Consider the following 12,114-nt stretch of genomic DNA (forward strand, 5'->3'; position numbering starts at 1 on the left):
GACAAGAGTGACTCTAGGGTTTTGATTGGGACTGGACAAGTCCAGAGCTCCAGATGCCTATCTGGAGAAGGCAAGAGGCAGTCACCCCTAGAAAATCCAGAGGGGGTATCAGTGGCAGCAGCCTGGCAGAGCTGCCAGTTGTCACACACACACACACACACTCACACGTGCGTATGCTGTTATGGACTAAATGTTTGTGTCCACTTCAAAATGTGTATGTTGAAGCTCTGACCCCAGTGTGATGGTATTTGGAGGCAGTAATTAGGTTTGGATCAATCTATGAGTGTGGGGACCCCATGATAGGATTAATGTCTTTACAAAAAAGGAAAAGAGACCAGAGTTCACTCTCACTTTCTACCATGTGAAGACAGAGTGAGAAGGTGGCCATCCGTAAGATAAGAAGACAGTCCTCACCAGGAACTAAATCTGTTGACATCTTGATCTTGGACTGCCCAGCTTCCAGACCTGTGAGAAATAAATGTCTGATGTTTCATCCACCAGCTATGGTAGCTGGTTATGGCAGCCTGAGCTGATATGTACTCATATATGGTCAAACGTGGAGACACATACACTCATGCACTCCCAGGCACACATCCACACACACTGGCATACATGCAGACATGCATATATGCACACACATGTGCACATGCACAGAAGCAGTCACTTGTCCACCCACAGACACGTGCTGCAGGCGGAAGCAACCTCAGGGGCATGCCTGCACACACAAATGCCCATGCCCACAGATGCGTGCACACAGCATATGCACACTGGTCTCCCTTTCCACCGCCCCCCAGACCCCACTGCTCCTGGGCAAATAGTCAAAAGGCCCCACTCCATGAACGGAAGCAAAGTGTAGAACAGACTCTCAGTGTCCTATTCATTCCACAGGCCGAGGCTCTGAGTGGCTCTTTCAGAAAGGCATGCAAAATCCTTTTGCAGGACTCCTAGATGGGACAGTCATTCCCAATGTGGGTGGATCAAAAACTGTCCTTTCAACTCTGCGTGCATTTCCCCACCCCCACTGCCACCCGCCCTGGAGTTCCAGAAAAGGGGCATATGGTGAGGGCAGAGGAGACAGTGACAGTAATTTTTGGGTAAATGGAGGGCAGACAGCCTTGAATCTGGCCTGTGTGGGTGTGGGTGTGTGAGTGAGTATATATGAGTGTGCACATGTGCATGCACGTGTGAGTGTGTGTAAGAGAGAGCTGTGCACCCAGGTGTGTATGTGTGTGAGAACTACAGGTGGCAACCTTTGCTGGGCCCCTTTGGAAATACAGAGCAACTGTCACCAGTCACCTGGCTCCATGCTAATGTGGGACAACAGGTTGAGTGTGAGCAGCCTGGGTGGGGGGTGGTTAGTGAAGATGTACTGGGACCTCAGAGCCCATCAGAGATCTGGGGATTGGGGCAGAGTGTGGGGTTATAGCCATCGGGCGGGCAAGTGTACTCCTCCTCCTCTGTTACCCTTTCTTCCAGGAGTGCAGGCCTGGGGGCTGCTGGGAGGTGGATGGGGATCCCTGGCAGGCCACCCTAAGCCTCCTTTCCCAAGCAGCAGGGCCTTCTCCAAGGCAGTTTCCAGACCAGCTCCTCAGAGGTGATGGCTGGGGCCTCCCACCCTACTTCAGTATACCTCTGGGCCCCAGTTGGCAATGAAGAGCTGTCTTCACCTCTCTTGGAGACCCCTTTTGGGCCTTGCTGCTTGTCCATTCTCTCAACTGTGCCCAGCTCCCCACACGCGAGTCCTGTCTACAGCTTTGGAAGCAACCCTCTTTATTTCTGCCAGCTGCCTGGTCTTCTGGGAATCACTGTGGACCTGTCTCTGGGGTGGCCTGAGAGCTTCCTGCCTCTGTCCCTTGGCCCGCCAACCTCCCCATCACTCCCAGCCTGCCTGCTTGCAAAGTGTCTACCTGCACATTAATCTACCTTATCATCTCACTGATCCTCACCCCTGCTCCATTTTACAGATGGGGAAACTGAGCATCAGAGAGAAAACATGGCCACTTCAAGGTCACTTGGCGAGGCAGTGGTAGAACTGAGACCTGGCTCCTGGTCTGTCTGAACCCCAGGACTCTTTGAATATCAGTAGGCTCACACAAGCATATGAGGGGAGAGGGGTTCAGGGTGCCCTCTGGATGGCAGAGTCTGGGTCCGGAGAGAGGAAGTGAGGTAATGGATGTGGCAGGGCTCAGCACAGGACCTGCCATCACCCACTCCCAGCGCATGCTCAGAGGCTGTTGGCTGCACCCACCTGAGGTCACCACCTCCACCTGCTCCCCCGGCTCCAGACCCCTGCAGCCACACCCCACCCAGGCAGAGGCCACACCCCTCAGCAGAGCTGGAGCCGCAGGCCCTTGTGAACTCTTCATTTGCACAGTTCTAGCCCTGGTGACGTGAGTTCTCTGACCACAGCAGATTGGAGGCCACGACTGATAGGACCACATTCACAAGGACAGACAAATGCCCATGGGGAGGCCCAGGGTGGCAACTTCCCCAGACAGAGGAAGCACATGGGACTTAATGTGGGAGGCAGGAGGCCCTGCTGTGCACCCAGGCTCTGCCGGTCCTAGCTGCACTGCCTCCTGAGCCTCACACATCTCATCTGTGAAATGGGGTAAGTCGGGAGCACAGCCTGTTCTGCGAGGCTGGAAGCCTGGGCTGCATGACAGCTCCATCCTGTGTGGCGTTGGGCAAGTCCATTCCCCTCTCTGGCCACAGTCTCCCCACCCTGGGAACTTTTAAAAAAGAAATAGGGAAAATACTCGCTACCTTTTGTTAAAAGGGAAGATAGTGAATTTGAGGATTAGGAGGCATCTATTTAGTGTCAAGTTCATTCCTCAACATGTGCTGTGGTTTGAATGTCCCCCCAAGCTCGTGTTGGAACTTTACGTCTGATACGGTGGTGGAAGGTGGGGCCTGTAAGAGGTGATTGGATTGTGAGGACTGTGCCCTTGTGAATGGATTGCTCCATTCATGGAGTCATGGGTTGGTGGTTTAAAGGGTGCTCACGGGCATGGTTCTGATGGCTTTTTAAGGAGAAGGGAGAAGGTTACCTCTCTTGCTCTTGCCAATCTCACCATATGTGTCACCACAGGACCCTGTAGAGAGTTCCCACCCAGAAGAGGGCCCTCACCAGATACACCCCCTGGACCATGGACTTCCCAGCCTCCAGAACTGTAAGAAATTAATTTTGTTTCTTTATAAATTACCTAGTTTCAAGCATTCTGTTATAAGCAACAGAAAAGAACTAATATGACATGCAACTGGCAGATATACCACACGCTGACTCTGTCCAAGCTCTGTGCTGGGTGAGGGGGCATTGGGCAGTGAACATGACCAGCCTGTGTCCCTGTCTTCGGGAGCTGGAATAGACAGAGGCGAACACAATAGTTGGAGTGTAAGGGTCCTTCTGGCTCAGAGGTCCCTGAGTTGGCTCCTAACTGGCCTGTGATCAGAGAGACCTACTGCTGGGCCTGTCAGAAATGGGAGCCCCACTGTAACACTAGGGGCCCCAGAGACAGAAAGAGAAGTTGGGTCAACAGAACGATGCACTGCACCCCTCAAAGATGTCGACACCCTGATCCCCAGAGCCTGGGGATGTGTTACCCTCCATGGTAAAAGCGACTTTGTGGATGGGATTAAATTAAGGATCTTGAGATGGGGAGATGATCCTGGACTATCTGGGTGGGCCCTAAATGTAATCATAAGTGTCCTTATAAGAGGGATGCAGGAGACTTAGAGTCAACAGCAGGAGATGTGAGGATGGAAGCAAGAGGTTGGAATGGTTGGAGGAAGGACCCTGAGCCAAGGCACTCAGGTGTCCTTAGGTGCCAGAAAAGGCAGGGAAACAGACTCTCCCTTAGAACCTCCAGAAGCAACGCAGTCTTCTGGGGCCCTGATTTTAGCCCCACAGAGACCCATTTTAGACTTCTGATATCCAGTACTGTAAGAACATAAACGTGTGTTGTTTTAAGCCACCAAGGTGGTGATAATTGGTTACAGCAGCCCTGGGAAACTCATACAGGAAGGAGTTGGGTCTTAAGCCCTTTACCATGTACCAGTTACTGTACTCAGGGGTTTCTACCAATTGTCTCATTTGATTCATAGAACAGTCCCTGTGGGTTTGGGAAGCTCTGACTATAATACCCATTTTACAGATGAGGCTCGTAGGGGGAATGGCTTGCCCATGTTCACCCAGCACAAGAACTGGCACTGAGGGGAGGGAACTGCCAAGATTGGAGGGTAGGTTCACAGTGCTAGGGAAGGAAGGGGCTGTTCCGGATCAGGCTGGACATGCCTTCCATCACTGAGTCCCTCAGAAGCCTGGGGCTGGCTGGGGCATCAGAGAGATTCTGGTCACCTCCAATCTCAGCAGTGATGCCCTTTCTACCATCCCTGCCTGGGTGTTTACCCCAAGCTTTGGCCAGAATGCCTCAACGAGCAGCGAGCTCATGAATCTCACGGAACTCATGGAACTGCTATGGCTGAGCAGCCTTTCTGTTCCATCATATTCCTAGAAACCAAGGGAGCCTTGAACATCTGTGCTCTGAGGCCCCAGCAGACCTGGACACTGAAGCTCAGAGAGGGAAGGGGGTTTTGCCAGAGGTTGCCCAACTGGGTCAATGTCAAATGGTGATAGAGCCTAGGACTCCTGATTGCCAGAAGCTGGCTCTCTCTGTTGGCCGAGATCATTGGCCCTGATTTATGAGCCAAAGAGCCAAAGAGACCTGATTCAACAGCAGGCTCAAATGGTACCCAATTAGCCCGCTGTCATGGCAGCCAACATGGCAAAGAGAATTTCTTCACTGGCCCTTTCAAGACCTGTTCGATTATCACTAGGTGTTAACATGCATCCAGGAGGCCTCCCTTTCAAGCTACTTGAATTAGCACTGACAATTGTCTAGCCTGACAAGGGCAGTGGCTGAAAGGCACCCCGGCTCACATGGCTGTCCATGTGATCTTTGGCTTTGTATGATACCTCATGGGGAAAACAACCATAGCAGAAGAGGGATGCACGTGCTTGCATCTCACCAGACTTATATCTGGGGAGGAGCAGGCGAGGGGATGTTACAGCCTTGCCCTGCCCTTTACTCTTGCTGCCAGGACTCTGCTTTGGGGCAATGTCAGAGTTATAATTATAGCACCATTCAGAAGATGGGAGTGGTCCCCTATTTCAAGTCTGCCTCATTGGGAACCCCACAGGCACTCCCTGGGCGGTCTGGGCCTTCTTGGGCTATTCTAAGTGCAGGAGAGCCCTAGTGTTATGAAAGTAGTTCCACCACCCCTTCTTCCCCTCCAGAGCCTTAGCTCCATCCTCAGGAACCTCTTAGCTACCTGAGCCCCAGTGGCCACAGCTGGTCAGAGCTGGGGGTTCCTGCTCCCAGCAAGAGTTCATAGCCTAGTGGAGGAGAGATGGGAAAGCTGAGATCCACACCCTGCAGGAGCCATGTGTCCTCAAGAATCATGAGTTAGGGCCTCAAGACCTCCAACTGTCACCCAAAATTCTGTGAGGCAGGTCTTGGCATCCCATTTTCCAAGTAATAAAAGTTAGACTGCTCAACTGGGAAGGAGCTGGCCAGAGAAGCGAACCCAAATGGCGTGTATCCAGACTAGTGCTAAACCATGTGCTAGACCATGTGCTGTCCTCTGGGGACCGATGATCCCTGAACCACAGGTTGGGCTTTCTCATTGACTTGCACTCTTATTTGGGAGCCACCGTATCTCCATTTCTGGTTGATCTTTAATATATTTTCTCTATTCTAAAGCAGTTAATGGTCTGTAAACACATTCTTAAGTGCACCTGGGAGCTATTTAGTCAGCACAATCTTTTTAAAAATTTTTCTAGTACTGTGGTTCCCAAAGTATGGTTCACAAACCAACAGTGTTACTATCACCTAGAGCATCTTAGAAATTTGAATTCTCATGCCCCACTCCAGATGGATTGAAGCAGAGATTCTGGGAGTAGGGCCCAGCAAAGCTTGGCCACATGATTTGTGGGGCTCAGTGCAAAATATAAATGTGGGGTCTCACGTTCAAACATTATGAAGAATTTTGAAGTGGTGACAGTAGAGCATGATAGTAAGCATGGGGCCTGTCTGAGTAGGGGCCCTGTGTCACTGCACAGGTCACACATCCATGAAGTCGGCCCCCTGCCCGTCATCTGTGTTTCCACAGCACTCCAAGTGATTCCTGTGCACGGTGAAGTGTGAAGACTGCTGCACTAATGCTTCTCCATTCTAAAAGTAACGACTGTTTGTTAAAGAAAATTTAGGAAATATAGAAATATGCAAAGAAGAAAATTTAAAAAAGAGAAAACCCCAAATGATCTCATTACCCAGAGGTAATCAACTGTTAATTCTTCATTATTTTCCTTCCTGTCTGTTTTCTAGGCACAGCTTTTAGATTTGTGTGTACACATGTGATCCCACTGAAGATTTAACTGTGTACTGTGCATCGTAAGCATTTTCCATGCAATCCCGTCTTTTTAATAAATGCCATTTATAATGGCTGCGGCACTGTGTCAGCCATCTGGGGCCCTCCTCTCCTCTGCTGCACCGGTTTGTTCCATTGTGGTGGCATGCAGTTCACCTCACAGCTGCACCAGCTATCCCCTACTTTCTGCCCTGGAGCAATTTTATCACGGCAGTCTGCTTAACCATTCATGGCACATGTAGAAATCTGGCAACATGAGAGCCGATGCCCACTGGGGCATCCTTTAAGGAACAGATAAGTATTCTCTTCCATGTCTTGGGCAGACAATTCAAGGTACATTCTATTGGGTCCTCAGAGGGTCCCTTGTGGGTGTGAGTGCCAGTTGCCCACAGCAGTGTCTAACTCAACAACACACCTTGGATTGGCTTTTCCTCCTTTCCTGTTTCATTTCCCCCCACTCCCTACCTCTTATTCCCTTAGACCCCTTCCCAAAGGAAACTTGTTTCAGACTCTCCTTTTGGAGGGAACGCAAGCTGAGACTGTCCTCTTCCAATCAATTGTACAGAGCACTGTCTTAACCATTCCCACTTGTTGGACACAGTTGGATCCTGGTTTTTCTTCATTTTACGCCGACGTAGACCTTTCTTGGTGTGAAACTTTTCTATAAACAGGCAAATTTCCTAGGGCAGAATCCCAGAGGTAGATCTCATGGGCCAAAATGTTGAGTACTTTTTAGACTCTCAATCTTGCACTGTCTAAAGGAGAACAGGTCAGCATGTGACTGGCAGATCAGCTGCACTTGACTGATGAAAAGCCTGTGGGCCAAGCCATCCTGGCCTGAAGGTAAAGGAAGCAGAGCCTGGACAAAGTCCTCGCAGCACCCATGAGCATGAGGGGCAGGGCCAAGCCAGAGGCAGGGGATGGGCACATGGGCATATGAGTTTGCTGGGGCTGCCATGACAAAATACCACAAACTGAGTGGCTCAAACAACAGAAATGTGTTGTCTCCCATTTCTGGAGGCCAGACATCTGAGGTCAAGGTGATGGCAGGGCTGGCTCCTTCTGAGGACGGTGAGGGAGAATCTGCTCCAGGCTTCTCTCCTAGCTTCTGGTGGTTTGCTGGCGATCTTTCGTGTTTCTTGTCTTGTGGAAGCATCACCCCTTACTCTGCCTTCATTTTCACATGGCTTTCTGTGTGTGTGTGTGTGTGTGTGTGTGTGTGTGTCCACATTTTCTCTTTATAGAGGACACTAGTCATATAAAATTATGGGCCCATTCTACTCCAGTATGACCTCATCTTAACTAATTATATCTGTAATAACCTTATTTCTAAATAAGGCCACATTTTGAGATATTGATGGTTAGGACTTCAACACATGAATTTTGGGGGGACACAATTAACTCCTAACAATGGGGTAATAAACCCCACTGGAGACCCTAACTTGGGCCTTGACCATCTGCAGAATCAGTGGAAATCAGAAAAGGTCTATCCTTCAAACCACATTCCCAGAAGAACTTAGAAACTTACACAACCAGGCACACTGCCAGCACAAAGGAGCAGGCCAAAAACATCACTTCCATGTAGGTGGCCCACCACAGCCACCACAATAACCATGGCTGCCACGAAAGTGTCTAGATGCCACAACCACCACACAAATGGTCTGCCAGCCACTGGAGTGCATTGACACAAGGAGAGTCACCATGAGAGATAAAGAAAAGAAGAGGACGTCTCTCTCCACAAAGCCCATTTCAGAGTGACAGAAGCATCTGCTCTATGATAATATTGGGGGACCGGATCACACCTCTCAACATTGGACAGATCATCTAGGTGACAAATCAACATAGTAACTAATACTCTTTCAGAAGGAAAGAAGAAATCTAGGGTAAATAGAGGGGGGAGGGGGGAGGGAGAGGGGGATGGGGAGAGATTGGACAAGGGGCATAAAGAATAAGTACAATTTGTAACAATGTATGTACTAGTAATATTGATTTGATCAACATATCTCAATGTTGAACCCCCCAAAATATGCATAATCAATTTTGATTCAGTAAAAATTGAAAAAAAAGAAGAAACTTACAGATAGAAAGAGTCACAATCCTGTCTGCAAGTGGATGTGGAATGGAGCTTGTCCCCAACCACAGTGCCCTGAACCAGGGTTCTGAGGCCACCAGGCCTGCATAGGTCCCCTCCAATGCATGTGCCCCCAGCAGGACCAGAGGAGCCTCCAATTAGCCCATCTCCATCTCAATTGCTCATTTTACAGAGAGGAAGCCGAGGCCCAGAGAGGGCCATGGGCTTGCCCATCAGAGAACAAGGAAGTGGCAGGCAGGCCTGGGACCAGGAGCTCTGGACTCCCATGCATCCTCCATGGTTGACTGTCTCCTTTCTTTTCCTCTTCAGCACAAACTCTCAGAGCTGTGAGGCCCAACAGAGGCCCAGACAGAAGAGGGCCTTGCTCAAGGCTGCAGAGGTCTTCAGGCCAGGCCTGCCTTCTGGGGATGCAAGAACTGGAAGCATCTGTGGCCTCATAAGAATCAGTCAAACCTTATCCTGACAGCACTCCTTAAAAAGTCTCTAATTTATTCTGTGCTGAGTCTTGCAGTCAGATTTGCCTTTCTACAGAAACATCTAGTCTTCTTTTCTGTTCTCGCCCATACCTACCTTAGTGCTTAACTGCACTGGCACCCGTTAGCCTACAGCCAAGAAAAATACAGGTCGCTCCTCATGACAGAGCTCGATGTTTCCAGAAGGAGACTGAGACTTCCTATAAGCAAAGGAAGGGGAATTGGATTGTCCCATAGGAGGGCTGTGGTGGCCTCTGCGGCAGCTCCTCACGGAGGAGTTAGGCCTGGCCTTGCCAGGCAGTCTGCTCCAAATGGCTGGGGTTGGCATGAGCAGTGGGATGGCCAATCTTTGGTGCTGACTTTTTGCAAAGAGGCCCCAATGGTTGGGAAAAAAAGAGAACCTCTCTAGCAATTCCTGAAATGGCTTCACCATGAGGTCTGACTTCGAGGATTTCAGTGTATATAAGGCAAACACATGGAGGTGAAATGTCCCTTCCAGCACAACTCGTTTCCAAAGTGGAGGGAAAGTGTTTGGCATAGAACTTTAGCTACAGCCCAAGCTCTGGAAACCTGGATGGATGTGGGTAATAACTACCCGCCCACACCACAACCTCCCCAGGCTCTTAGAAACATTGCTTCTATCAGAAGGAACAGGAGGCTCTGATTTGGCACCCTAGGCTGGCAAGCGGAGGGGAAAAGAACCAGCCAGGGGCTATGGGTACCACCCAGTAGCCCAGATCTCTGCTCCCCACTCAGTACCCAAGGAGAAGGCTAGAAGCCAAGCAGGCAGGAAACCCCGTTATCAGCATTCAGGTCACCTGTCATCAAAGGAAGTGTGTCCTCTGCCCTTGGTTCAGGGGAATTTAGGAGCCATTCAGCAGGTAGGTTAGCTCAGTGACTTCCTGCTCTCCACTAGATCGGAGCCGGCATATTGCTGATTCGGGGGGTTGGGGAGAGAATGGGCAAGTCCAGCTGACCTTGCGGTGCATGATAAAAGGTGTGTTCTGAAGTTGGCAGAATATCCTGTTTTATTCATGAAGCACCAGGCCCAAAATAGAGTGAGGGCCCTTACATGTGGATGTCCTGGCAAGCCTGGAAAGTGAAATAAAAATACTTCAGCCACAACATTTTCTATCCCACCTTCACATGGGAGAGTTACATAGCTATCACTTAGTCATACTATTAAGTATACAAGTTGCCAGGCTGATAGCAGGGCAGAGGAGGGAGGGGAAGATTTGCTGGGGTGAGAACTCCACCTCCCAGCTCCTCAGGAACTGGGCGGATGGCAGCATCCACAGCTGCTCAAGGGCTGAGGAGCTGGAAGTTGGGAGACAAAAGGAGCTGGCTCCCCACTTCGTCCAACCTCGAGTGCCCCTGACAATGGCTGGAAACAGGAAGCCCTGCCTAGATCCCCCAAATGAACCTTTAGCCATGGAAGCAGGTTTTCCTGAAGCCCATTGGAAGAGCCAGCTGCCCTGGAAGGTTACTGGACTTCATGTTTGGGAAGACCCCAAGATTCTGGAACAGCTGCTTAGGAGCAAATTCAATGAATGACTCTTGTTGCCCTAGAGACTGGGGTAGGCTGGGGTTAGGGATGCCCCGTCCAAGGGACCTCGCCCAATGCTACCACCACTGACAGTCTCAACCTGGCATCTGGGCCAGAATCCTGCTTGTGGTGAAGGGTTAGTTAAGGATGACAACACTCAAAACCTCAGCGCCCAAAGAAAAATGGCATTAATTATGTTGCACAGCCCTGAACCTGATTTAGTTGTTGATCTAAAAATTGACACAGAGAGACAGAGAAAGAGACACAGAGAAATGTTCCACTGAATAAATAGAAAGCCCCGTGGTGGGTGTGTGTTTGTGGGGAGGGGGAGGTAAAAGCTCCCTAGAACATCTCTATTAATGGAGGAGTATTGATGAGGCCAGCCCTGGCCATACAGGGGGCAGTCCAGTGTCCACGAGAAGATGCTAAGCTGGAGTTAGCAGCCTGGTGTCAGTCCCCGCTCTGTCACTTGTTAGCTCTGTGACTGCAGGCCAGTCACTAACCCTCTCTGAGTCTCAGTGGCTTCAACTCTAGAATGAGGACAATAAACATGGTCTCCCTACAGGACTGTTATAAGGGTCAAATTAGCTAATGGTGGTGAAAATGCTTTGGAAAGCATTGTGGGTGGAGAGGAGAGAGTGCATAGAAAAATGTGAGAAATGCAGGGATCCACAGATACACTCCTTCTGCACCCCCTCTCCCAATCTTACTACTTTCTTTGCCAGTCAAGTCTCCTCTTTCAGGTCTCAGCTTAAAAGTTGGGTCCCCATGGGCCGGCCCGGTGGCGCACTTGGTAGTGCGGCGCTTGGGAGTGCAGCGGCGCTTGGGAGCGTGGCGGTGCTCCCGCTGAGGGTTCGGATCCCATATAGAGACCGGTTCGCTCACTGGTTGAGCGCGGTGCGGGCGCAACACCGAGGGTTGCGATCCCTTGCCGGTCGCGGTACGGGCGCGACACTGAGGGTTGCGATCCCATTACTGGTCACGAAAAAAGACAAAAAGGAAAACAAACAAACAAACAAAAAAGTTGGGTCCCCAGAGAAGCTTTCTTTGACCCCCAGGCTAGGCCAGGCCGTTTGGTTCCCTGTACTTCTGCAGTGCGCTTGCCTCCAATTGTGTGATTTTTTGCTATTTCCCTCCCTAGACGTTAAAACCCATGTGGTCAAGGGCTCTTCCTCCTACTTTACTGTTGAATGCCTAACATCAAGTCTGGGGTCTGGCACAGAGTTGCTGCTCAGTGAATGATGAATGAATGAATGAATGAATGAATGAATGGGTGGATGAATGAATGACTGAATGAAAAGCTCTGCTACTCTCAGTGAGTCTTTTTTTTTTTTTCCTTTTTGTCTTTTTTACTGACCGGTAACGAGATCGCAACCCTCAGTGTCGCGCCTGTACCGGGGACCGGCAACGGGATCGCAACCCTCGGTGTTGCACCCGCACCACACTCAGCCAGTGAGCGGGAACCGGTCTCCACATGGGATCCGAACCCTCGGCGGGAGCACCAGTGCACTCCCAAGCGGCGCACTCTCCAGTGTGCCACTGGGCCGGCCCTCAGTGAGTCTTTACTTTCCTGA

Source organism: Galeopterus variegatus, unplaced genomic scaffold (assembly GCF_000696425.1).
Source record: "Galeopterus variegatus unplaced genomic scaffold, G_variegatus-3.0.2 Scaffold1334, whole genome shotgun sequence".
Taxonomy (NCBI): Eukaryota; Metazoa; Chordata; class Mammalia; order Dermoptera; family Cynocephalidae; genus Galeopterus; species Galeopterus variegatus.